The sequence below is a fragment of the Hevea brasiliensis genome, chromosome 1, assembly GCF_030052815.1.
Source record: "Hevea brasiliensis isolate MT/VB/25A 57/8 chromosome 1, ASM3005281v1, whole genome shotgun sequence".
NCBI classification, from domain to species: Eukaryota; Viridiplantae; Streptophyta; class Magnoliopsida; order Malpighiales; family Euphorbiaceae; genus Hevea; species Hevea brasiliensis.
In genome coordinates, this window is record NC_079493.1 from 10,150,430 (window position 1) to 10,163,391 (window position 12,962).

Below are 12,962 nucleotides of genomic sequence, written 5' to 3' on the forward strand. Positions count from 1 at the left end.
CGAGTAGAAAATTTTCTACAGTAGTACCACCTTGGGAGGAGTGTGAGAATTAGGGCTTGACATCACCATAATTTTGAGGAAATCACTTATTTAGATATATTATTTAAAAATATTAAAAAATAATTTAAAATTAAATTTAATAAATTTTAATTATAAAAATATTAAAATAATAAAATATTTTTTTAAAATATTTTTTAATAATATTTAAAATTATATTTTTATTTAAAAAAATAATTTTAGACTTTCAAATGTAATGCTAAATAGATATTTGATAGTTAATAAGTGTTATTATGAAAATTAAAATTATTTTTATCAATAATATTTAAAATAATATTTTTATTTAAAAAAATAATTTTAAACTTCTAAACATAATTATAAATAAGTATGTGTTAGTCATAAAAATCAAAGAAAAAATTTAGAGAAATTGATTAATGGATATTTTATAATTTATTGAGGAGATAAAAATGAGAGAAGGTTAAGATGTTATTAATATGAATAAGAAAATTATAAATAAATTAAAAAAAATAATCAAACAAATTTCTGGAAGTTTTAAATTACAAATAAATTATAAATTATTATTCAATAATATATTTAAAACGAAACTTCCTGCGATATGAATTTTGCGATAGGCTTTCCTGCTAACCACACAGAAGGAAATTTCGTGTTGTCCTCGTGGTTCCTGCTATGAAGCCCACATAGAAGGAAAGTGTGTCTGGCCATAGCTTATAAAAGCCCACGTGATAATTGATATTGTAATTTATAAATGTGACAATTCCAGTGCTTGAGTACCATATACATATACTAGCGTAATATCCATATATATATATATATATATATATATATATATATATATTTTTTTTTAATTAAAAGAATTTTAATATTATTATTTAAAATATTAAAATTTTAAAATTTTAGTAATAAATTTTAATTAAATAAGTTAATAATTATTCTCAAATTAATGAATTTAATAGTCATAATTTTTTTTAATGGTCATAAATTATTTTTCATATATAATAATAATAATATTATTATTTTATAATAATAAAAATAAAATAAAATTTAAGTAAATTAAAATTTATTAAATACATAAAAGGAAGAGGAAAAACTTTTAAATATTAATTTTTCTTTAAAGTAAATATGAGTCTTGATTTTACTGCAATTGGCTTTTTAAATTAAAAATTAGAAATATAATAACATGTGATAATTATATTTAGTAATTATATTACATCTGTTTAAAAAATATAGAAAATACTTAATATTGATTTTTCTCTTTTAAAAAATTAAAAATTAATAAATAGGTATTACCTTTAATAATTTGATATATTTAAAAAAATTAATCATTAATTTCTCACAAAAATTCAAATATAATTGATTATAATTTAGAGCAGATATTTTAAATAAAATTAAATTTTTAGTTGTAGCAATAATTAGATAATCATTATAATATTAGTTAGATTTTAAAATTAAATGTCTTGAGTGGTCAAATTATTAATAATTAAATACTAAATTTAATTACAGTAAATATATTCAAAAATATTTCACTTTTCTTTAAAGTAACTGCCATTGACTTTTTAAATTAAAAAATAGAAAACTTGTAATGAATGACAATTATATTTAGTAATCAATACTTTTTCTATTATTTAAATTTAGAAATCAAAATAATTGAGAATCGTATTTAAAAATAAAATTATATAATAATTATATATTACAACTGTTTAAGAAAAATAAAAAAATTATTATCAATAAATTTAATTAAAAACTGCTACTTGCTATAAATGTGACAAATTTAAAATTTTATCTCTTCTTGAATTTGTTTTATAAAATCTGAACAACCTCTTCATTAAATAGCGAATATGGAATATACATAAATTAGTATATGTGTGTTTACTGAGTATAATTAGTAAATTAATATGATTAACTTTTAATTTTTCCTATCTCTAATTAAATTAAACTTTTCTAGAACCTCCACCTGATTCAGTCTTTCTCCACACTCCCTTTGATCCTTATGGCATCATCCTCTTCCTCTCCACATACTCCTTCTCCAATGCATAATTTTCTGGTTCCTACTCCAGACAGTTTTCCTCCTGGATGCTCACCAAACCAACCTATCACAAAGATGGCTAAGTTCGCAAGGGATCATCTGTTTCACTACCTGAGTGCAAGAAACACCCTAAAGGGATTACTCCCCTCCTCGACTGTCTTTATCGCTGACAACCCTTTCCTCACCTGTTTCAGTATCCAACCTGGCAGAGAACTCATCCTAGAAGAACTATGGCTCCTCTGGTGCATGGTTACACTCTATTCCACAAGACTGGAATTCCCGCTCATGGCCCTATATCAGCATGTTATGAACAATACTAACAGGACTCTCCTGTCCAGATTTCTAGAATGGTTCAAGCCCATTTCAGCATGGCGCTACAGCCTGAAACGCATCATAGACACCCATGGAATAGAAGACAAGCCCATCGCTGCTCAGCCCAACATCAGAACCTTGTTCATTTTTCACAGGCCTTTCTCCAGAAGGCCCGATGGACTCCTCTGGACCCAGAATACTGAATATGAATGGAGGACTTACAAAGGGTCAATTATTAACAAAGATGCCATGGGACCCTTGAGAAAACAACTAGCTGAGTACCTCTGTGAAATCAACAGCTATTATTGCCTAGTGCCTCCTCATGTGAATTGTACATCACTTGGTCCCATCCGGTCTCTCACTGATGAGCCCATTGACTGGACCCATCCCATGTGGCAAGATTCCCAGGATCCAATGGACACAGAGTCACGAGATGCCATTCAGTCGACCCACCATCTCCTGTGCAAGCGGTGGCCAAAGGACTTTTTTGAAATCGACTCTGATGACTCTGACTTTGACACCCTTAATCTGTCTACCACTCCATGATAAAAGTTAAAAGTTTGACAGTCGATAATGTAATAATGTATCTGTCTTTATTTTGCTTTCTTTATGTTGCTTTAAGAGTGTCGGTAGCCAGTTTCTAATCGGTTGCCTGTAATGTTAAGAGCCTCCTCGCCTATATAAGGAGTTGCTCTCTTTAGTTGTAATCAGACTCAGTTTCCTTTCAATAATACTCTCTGAAGTTCTCTTCTATGGCTTTCTAAACTCTTCTCCTTCTCTCCGAAAACCTTTGAATGTGTATCATACTCTTATAATCAGAGATACGTATGCTCTACACTTGCCTCTTCAAGAGGATCCTGTGTATCAGAAATATCTTTATTTTGACATTAAGGTGCGACGGTCCCGTTACCACATGTATAATGAACAAAAGGGCATAGCCAGAGAGTACCTATAGAGAGGGAAGAGGCATAGCATGAGTTCATTATATGTGTGGTAAGGGCTCCCGGCTTATCTTGGTATCAGAGCTTGGTTATGTTTGTATTATACTCTGGTACAACCCTGTATGATGTTCTCACCTACCTCTTATGAAGCAGATTTTCCTCCATTAGCACAACAGACCGACTAGCAAACTAAAATCTCCACCAGACCTTTCATTCACCCAACTAAGGTTGATAGTGAAGGTCAGACAACCCGGATCACTCAAGCTGAAGAAGTTTTGAACTGGCAAACCAAGAATGCTGCTGTCCAGAATAAGGCACTGCAGCGTATTGATTCCAAGATTGACCAGGTCCTCACCAGGACTCAGCATGTTGATCAAAAGATTGACTCCTTCACTGCTTTTGCCCAAAACATGTACAAGGACTTACAAAGCAGAATTACCCAGCTTGATAGAGATATGAAGGCCTTGATCCAACAATGGAGATTTGGTGTAGAATTCAACCAAAAGGAACAGGAGATAAGAAGGCTGAAAAAACAGTTGGCCCAAGTTGAGGCAGACTTGCATAAGCCCACAGAAGCTCCGGTTTTTTACAGCCCATTCAGCCCTTTCTCTGCTCAAACAACTCCTAATCCTTTTCTTCCTACTCCTGAACCTGCTTACTCCCCTTTTGGACCTTTTAACTATTCATATGAACCACCTCCAGCATATCACCCGTCTCCTTTGTTCAAACCTACTCCAACACCTGCCATATATGAGCAAAAGAGTCCATCTTCCTCAGAAGAATCCCATCCTCCAAAAAGGAAGATTCATAAAGGGAAGGACAAAATGTATTCTGATCCTCCTCCTCAGCATATGGTGTCCATACCTTCTGAGCCAGAACCAGAAGAAGATTCTTCTGATAACTCGTCTGATGACAGTGAGGACGGACGAATGGATATCACGACACTGCTCATGGCTGATCCTCAGCCAACAGCCTCCCAAACAGGTCCTTCACCAACCACAGATTCTACCAGTGGCACTACAGGCCCTACAGGGCCTCCTCAAGAACCCCATGTTGAAATCCTTGATGATGAACCAATTCTAGATTTTGGACTACCAGGCGCTCCACAACAGACCAGGCCCAGTTCAGGCCCATGGTTCATCTTAGATGATGTTCCCCCATCAAGGTGGAGAGATCGCCTTACAGAATTTAAAGCTTGGCTTGATGTTCAAATGCTCCGGGAAGGTGCTGACTCCCACACTATACTCAGAGAATTCATCTCTCGAACTGTTGGCACATTGCAAGATTGGTTTTCCTCCATTGGAGAATATCAGCAAGCCCAATTTTGCCACCTGACTCCCTTGCAAGCAATCAACCTCTCTTTGCTGAGTTTCTCGGAGATGCATCTTTATACAGCAAGCAGTTAAGACAAGAGTTCTTTGATATGCGCTGCTGTTCTTTAAAAAGATCAAACATTGAGAAACACTACCAGCGCATGACTCAACGCTATTATCTGCTTAATGGTTATAATGATGTCAACCTCAGGCATACCTGCATTGCCTCATTACCGGAAGCATTACAACCAGAACTCCACAGAAGTATTGTTGCTACCAGAAGAGCAATGAATGCTATCACTATAGGGGAAATTCATCAAATGACACTGGAACATAAGAAGATTACTCAATCACTTCAGAAGAATCCAGTTCAGATACTGAAGCCCATTACCCGTCTTACCTGGCCCAACATATCCAATCTTCCCAATCCACTTATGGCCCAGATACTATTCCAATTCCTTTAGTCCCGATTCATATTCTTCCCAGTAAGTATGAACGGCCCATTAGTGTCATTGGCTTCCTGGATACCGGGGCTCACAAAAGCATGATGAACCCAGCCATCTTACCCTCAGAATACTGAGTCCCTCATGAAGAATACTTTAAGGCTGCAGATGGAAATGTTTTCAAAACTAGCCTTATCACTAAGCACCCAATTGGAATCCAGTTCTTCCCCACTTGTATCCTTTGGACTAGGGTCATCGGGTCGGATATAATTAGAGAATTAATAACTTAATCATAATTTATAGAAATTGTATCATTAATTAATTTTTCTAAATAATAATAAAATAATATAACATAACATGATTAATATTAACTAAATCAATAATATTAATTATTTATTAATATACTATAAAAAAATCAAAAAAATAATGAAAATTAAATATTAATATAAATTTATTGTTTACCATAATTATGAAAATAAATTTTTATTTCATTTCATTTTTCCATAATTCATTTTATATAGCATTCAATATATAATTAAAAATGTCTTTATTAAATGAATATTAAAATAAGAGAAATAAAAATAAAATAACATTAAAGTAACTTAAAAATTATTGAATATATAAAAAAAAGAGAGAAAGAAATCAAAATATTTAACTCCATGTGACTACTTTCATAGCATAATTTCAACTCTTTAGAAAAATACTGAAAAATTTAGGTTTTTAAAACAAAGTCTTTTTTGTAGTTACCGTTCTTTTCTTCTTCTCCTTTATTTTATTAGTGTTTTGCTTTACAATGACAATCCCCCTTGTGATTCTTTATGAATTTCCACTTCTTCTGTCACTATTTTATGGTAATTTTGCTATGTTTTTTTTTTTTTCATTTGACTTAGCTACACTTAGTTTTGTGCTTTGTTTCTTGTTGGGATTGTTGATTTTCTACTTAATTTCTCTAAAAAGAAAATATTTCAACTTTATTTTCAAAGAATACGGAAAACCTTCATTACTAAGAATATTATTTTTTTGGGTTTGTTCTTTTGCAAGAACAGGATCATTCTATTCTAATGCCAGTTAAACAAAAATTGTCTTTATTTATTATTTTTTTCCTTAATACTATAGGAGGCATATTTTATTTGTTGAGGTGAATCTTATTATGGATCTTCCTAGTGTTTAATTTATAAATTTGAGATTATAGTGCTAATCTAATAATATGTTTATGGTACAACCTCTAAATGAAGACACGTGGCCTATGGTGACTTTTTTACCTTACTTCAAGTTTGAAAAATCATTACAATTCACAAATGATAGAATTTGTATCACAGAGAATAAAATATCATTCCCTTAATTTCTTGTACACAAGAAATTAAACTTTGATATTGATAAAAAAGAAAATGTGTGTATTTAGGCATATTGAATGTAATAACCTGAAAATTTAAAATATGGATTTTATATTTTTTTTATAGCATTTAAATATTATTTTAATACTATTATGTGATTTTAATATATTTTATAAGATTATTATAAAGTTTTAGATTTAATCTTTTGGATTATTGAATTTAGATTATAGTTTTATGTTTTAACATTTTTTTAAAAATTTAGTATAATTACTAATATTATGATTAATAATATTATTATGTTTAATTAATTTATTAAGTAAGAGTTTATTTTAAATATTAATAATAATTAAATATTATTTTAAATAGAGATTTAATAAAGTTAAAAATATTTTATATATATATATATATATATATATATATATATATATATATATATATATATAATGAAAGAAATGAAAAGTTGATGGAATTGACATTGGCTTGAGCAGTGTGAAATGTAAAAAAAAAAAAAAATGAAATGGGAATTTTGAAACAGACCCATGCAACCCCCCTTACCCCCACGCAACTCTCTCTTTCACCCACTCCTTCTCTTCCTTCATTTTTTCGGCCGGCAAAGGACATCATTGCCGACGATGAAGACCGGTGAGTCTCCAGCATGCTCCGGCGAGCCTCAATGGCAACAAGCAAGGCGGCAAAGGGCAACAATGGAGGCTAGTTTCAAAGAGAGAGGGAGGTGGATGCATGTGCGAGGCTGCCACTTTCAAACTTCGTTCCGACGTCATTTGGTGGTTGTTTTCGACGAGGCTAGGTCTGTTCAACTCCTGGCACAGCAAGCTTCAAAACCCAACCAGCCTCGCCTCCAACGGTGGCCGGAGGGAGAAGATCCGGTGAGGGAAAGTTGGAAGAAAAACATATGGGTTTCGAGCTTTTCGGCTACTTTTCTGGTGATCCGACAGTCAGATCGAAAATCCGAGGCTACCGATGGACTCAGGACGACGAGATCTTCGAGATAGGACTGGTCCCGCTTCGATCGGACACCGTATGAAAAAGGTGATAATCGGACGGTCCAGATCGCTTGGTGAGATTTTTGAACTTTTTCGATTCCCAAAATTAAAAAATAATTTTATGATAATTATTAACACAATTTGGACTTAATTTGGGTGCGATCGGATCGAGGATAGCTCACCGGCGTGGGGACCACATTTTTAGCCTGATCCGACTGCCCGGCAGCCCATCTCAGAATGTGATCGATATTATAGTCAATCTTAGTTTTTTCAGACGTTCTAGACGCATTCCAGGTGTCAGAATTGGCATAGATAAACTCGAACTCCAAGTTGCTTATTTTTTACTAATACCGATTTAGAATAAAATTCATAAAATATTCGTGGATAATCAAAAAATTATAATTTCTTTTGCAATAGCCTTATAATATTATTAAAGATTGCGGGGCAAAATTTTAGAATTTTTAGAGCTTGTCGGAGTGAATTTTTATGAAATGTCAATTATAGGGACTAAAACGTAATTTTTCAAGTTTATGACTATTGTCTGATTTGGAGGGCCCAGGAGGGGCCATATGATGTGATTGTGGAAATTGAGAATTTAGAAGTGTTATTTGAATCTTTGTATAGATTGGGTAGATCCTAGGTATAGGAGAAATTCTGCCGGATTTTCGGCATAAATTAGGTTGTCTGTTATCTCTTTAGAGTTTTATTTTGACTTAATACTCATAAATTTATAATTTAATTATTAGTTGATCAAGGTCAGCTATTTTCCTCCATCCAGCAGCTACAATAGTCCTCGGTGTACTGTGAGTAAAATATTAATTTTAATTATAATTTCAATATTATTATATGTTTAGGCATGCTCATGCATCACTTATATGTATATGTCTATGTAGTTAAACACTAGGGCATGTTTTACATTGCATTAATAAATGTTGAAGTGCCATGGATGTTGTTTGTGGTGATTTGGAGCAGTGTGTGTTCGTTAGCGTGAGTGTGATATGTTACTGGATATGGACAGGACGGGTAGACACGACTTTAGATCTTCCTTGGGATTCGGTCCTTTGAGGTAGACACGGCTTGAGATCTTTGCTGGGACCCCATATATGGTTTATTAAGCGAAAGTCTGGCTTGAGATCTTCGCTGGCAGAGGTTGGATTAAGAGGGCTGTATAGGGATTAGCACCTATATATGTATTGTTTGACATTATTGGGTGTGTGAGTGCTCCAAATTACCTTTTTGCTGTTATGATATGAAAAATTATGACGATGTTGCATTTCACTTCACAGGGTGCATTAGTTTTATATAGCTATAGAGATTATGGTTAAAATTGATATTTTACTCTCTAAGTCGAACGCTCACTCCTGTTCACCATATTTTTCCAGGCTATAGGAGAAGACCTTTTTCAGAATAACCTGTTCCTTTCCTCGCAGGTTATGAAAATAAAAATTACTTAACTGTATTATTATTATCTAAATTTGTAATTTAGAACTCCGCATGTACTAGTAGTAGCATTAATCCTGTCAGGGATTGCATGAATTTAAGTTTTTGTATTAACAAATGAAAAATTTTTATGAGTTTTAAATAGTTTATAAATGGTGTAACAAGGTTGAGCTGGGCTGCCCTAATTTTAGTTTCTGATAATTACTGGGTTAACTTGGCCCAAAATAAAATTATAACAATTTAATTTAAATTATTTTATATGCATATTGGGCCTAAATTGTGGGCCTGGTCATGGGTTTGAGAACAGTAAGGCTTATGACGGGCCTCGGGGGTTTTATGCCGGCCCAGGTCCTAGTGCCGGTCCGGCCCATAGGTTGGGTCATGAAAAAGTTGGTATCAGAGCTTAGGCTCCAAATTCATGGGAAGTACATGTCTAAAGCTTTAAGAAAAGTCCAATTAGGAGTTCACATGCGGAGTATAGGATTCTGTTTGTCTTTTTTTGTAATTCTTTGTTTCTAGATTCTGCGTTATACCTTGAGAAATATAAAAGTGTCTCAGTTTGTGTCTTGATTTTCGTGGAGTACATAGAAATTTGAAATAGAGTTAGCAGACATGTTGAGGTTTGTCATGAGGATACGTACTCCAAGAAATGTATTGTTTCTGTCAGTATGGGTTTAAGTGTCGTGCCTATATAGTGTAAGGCACAAGTACATAAAGATAAGTCTTAAAAGTACAGTTGCCCTAAATAAGGATGAGGATACCACTGCTGGCAGTCATCAGTGGATGACCCAGTCAGAGTAAGTTTGTGATAATAGTAGATTCCAGAGAGATAAGAGATTAGGAGACTAGTCGGTCAGGACGTATTATAGTAACTATACAATGTTCTTGATGTCTGCTCTGTAAGCTGTAGATTACAGTACCGACATGAGATTATTGTGTAGAGCTGCGTGCATCCCCGTGGTGCTCCATAATGAGGGTGTTTGCGGATGGCCTCTGTTTTGGTACAGTTATGCCAGAACAGAGTTTTATATCTACAAAGGAGTTGGGAACTCCTGTTTAGGGGTCTAGAGTTAGAATATTGAAAGGTCACAGTTGGGTGATAACTAGAGTCAGTGACTCAGTTACCCTAGCATGAGCTAGAGTTACATTAAGAGTTGCCATCAGACCAGAGGTTTCGGACTAGTTGCAAAGTAAAGGTGACACCTATAGAGTGAGACCATCTAGTCTTCGGTATGGAATTTTGGATGGTTTTTGCAGTATGACAAACATTTTGCTTAGAGCTTAGTGAGAATAGTATACCTTGTGTGTATCAGTAAGGAGTAAAGTACAACCCTACTACCTAGAGAAGGTCGAAACTATGAATTGATGATTTACAGAGCTATGATATGATAAGAGAGTCATTAATTTGACATGGTTTTGGCAAGGTGGTAAATGTAGTACCTTTGTTGCAGCAAGTTAGGGTATAGTCCTATCTTTTCAGAAGGGATCGAAGGTTATTACTAATAATGGTGACCAACAAAATAGTGCCTCAGATGGGACTGTAGAGTGTGGTAAAGAGTAGTTGGCTCGGGTATCCTGGAGAGGATACAAGTTCCATTATAGGAATCATATATAATCAGATCACAATGGATGTAAATCCTTTGAATTGGATGACGGGTTTGGGTGCCCAGAATCTTAAGTTTTGGCTAATTGAGTAAACATGAAAATAATAATAATAATAATAATAATAATAATAATAATAATAATAATAATAATAATAATAACAAATAAATAAAATTACTGTAGAATCAGTTCTCGAGGTAGTAAGGGTATTATGTAAGTTAAAGGATAAGAATAGAAATCATATGATAAAGGTATGACTGCAATTTCCTGAGTTCCTTTCTAACTTCATATTGTTCAAAACAATACTATAATCTAATTATAATAGCGTTAAGAGTAATAAATTAGCGAAGATAAATCACAGAAGGCCAATGGATAAAGAAAGTGCAGAATGAAAGTTTGGACAATTGATTGCAGATGCAATATAATCTAAATGCCAGTGGAAGTACTAGCTAGAGTGGTCAAAGGACCAAATCTGAGTAGCACAGATATGTGATAACACGGTAGAGACTCTGAAAGATATAGTTAGCAAGTACAGCTGTCATGTTAGGAAGAAGAATGGAACCAAGGATAGAATAGTCAAGTTCTATTTTGGGTGAGACAAAGGAAATAAATGAAAAGACAACCTGAAGGGGCTAAAATATAGTGCTTGGAGTTGCATGATTGGATCATACTCTATTTATTCCCTATTCCTAAAGTGAAGTGGATAGCAATGGGGCAAGATTCTTTTTAATAGTATCAAGAAGATTAGCCGCGGAATACAATAATAATGAGCAAAAGCTAGAAGGTGTGCGATGGTATTGCGGACTATCTAATTAGGCAGAGAAAAATAAGTTAATAAGTAGTAAGTTGAATAAAAGTCAATCTAAGGGATCAAATAGGTATGATGAGAGGAAAAGAATGATAGATAATGACACATAGGCTTTAGGTTAGACTTTTGAGATAGTGAGAAGGTAGTTAGAGGTTCGTTATGAATGTCAGGCAAACATTTTTAGTGTGATCAACAGAATCACTTTGCAGTGAAGCAATAACGACAGAACAACAGTAGGGGTAGAATGAAAAGTGACAAGTATGGGTGGTTATAAATCACTAGAAAGTTCAAGGATCAAATTAATGACCATAGATAAGGGTGGAATTAGTGCTGGAAGAATCTATTAGTGAGAGAAATCTTTCAAGATTCAACAAAAGTTAAGGGCACAATATAAACGATGATAGATATGAATCATAGGTCGAGTATAAGTAAAGTTAATAAATTATAAAATATTATGTCAGGAAGGACAATGGTACGGTAAAGGGTTCATGTAGATGATACCTTATAGGCAGAGCACAATTGCTCTAGGAGATGATGAAATTTGAAGAGAAAGACCAAGAAACATAGGTTAAACGTTATTATATGGACAATCGGGCGTAGTTGAATATAAGAGGATATTTTTCTTTCTTTTCAAGTTTAGCTTGTGCTTTTGGTTCTAGAGGGTTATATAAGGAACAGAGACTGAATCAAGGAGACCTAGTTAAATTGAGTTAGCTACTAAGGCTTGCAACTATCTTAAACTATGAGCTGGAGGAAATACTAATTGTGGATGAGTTTCAATAGATGAAATTATTGCTAATGGGAAGAGTTGAGGCTGAAGTTTGGAAAGCTATGGGCAATATATGTGATTATATTAAGGAGAATGAACACGTGAAGTATCTTGTTTAGAATTAAGGCATGCCACACATTTCCCACAGCCGTGTTAGTTCAGATGGAACTTATAGTTTCTGGAGCTCCTATCTATCCAGGATGAGCAATTTCCTACTAAGGCTGGTAGGGAATGATAATGTTCTGATAGGTAAGTTGGGAAAGGGGATACAAAAAGAATTTTCTATGGTTAATTACAAGTGTTATGTAATGTGAAGAATGTGCTGGTAGGAGTCAATCGTAAAGTTAGAATTCCCGAAGTAATGGAACTAGTAATCAAGATAAGACTAAGAAATAAAATGAAAGTTAAAGTTGATGACAGGATGGACATCCTTGAAGGAAAAAGGTGTAAGGGTGAAATAGGACTAAGATTAAGGAATAAATATAGCAGGTTGAAAAGGTATCAACAATAGTAGAAACAGGAAAGGGAAGTGGATAAGATTCAAAGGACAGGAAGAAAGCTAGGTAAAGCTAGTTATAATGATGAGGATAAGAAGGAATAGGTATGCTAGGAACACACTAAGAGACGTTTGAAATAAGTTATTATGAGATGATAGATTAAAGGAGCAGTAGAGCCTCGATCTGAGTGCCAATGTGTCAGAAGTAAGCCACATACTAAGAAGCTTTAGGAAGAAGTCTAGATATTCTCATTCCAGAGGAGGAGTGAGAATTGATAAAGTCTCATGGATTGAGTTGTCGGGGAATATAAACACTTTTGTTATATAAGAGAAGAGACCCAATTCACTTTCTAATGTTGATAAATGGTACACTTGGCCCTTGGAGGGAACTCTACCTAACTAGTTACATAAGATGGACAGAGGTTGGTCTAAGTACCTTAGTTATGACTCAAAGTAAAT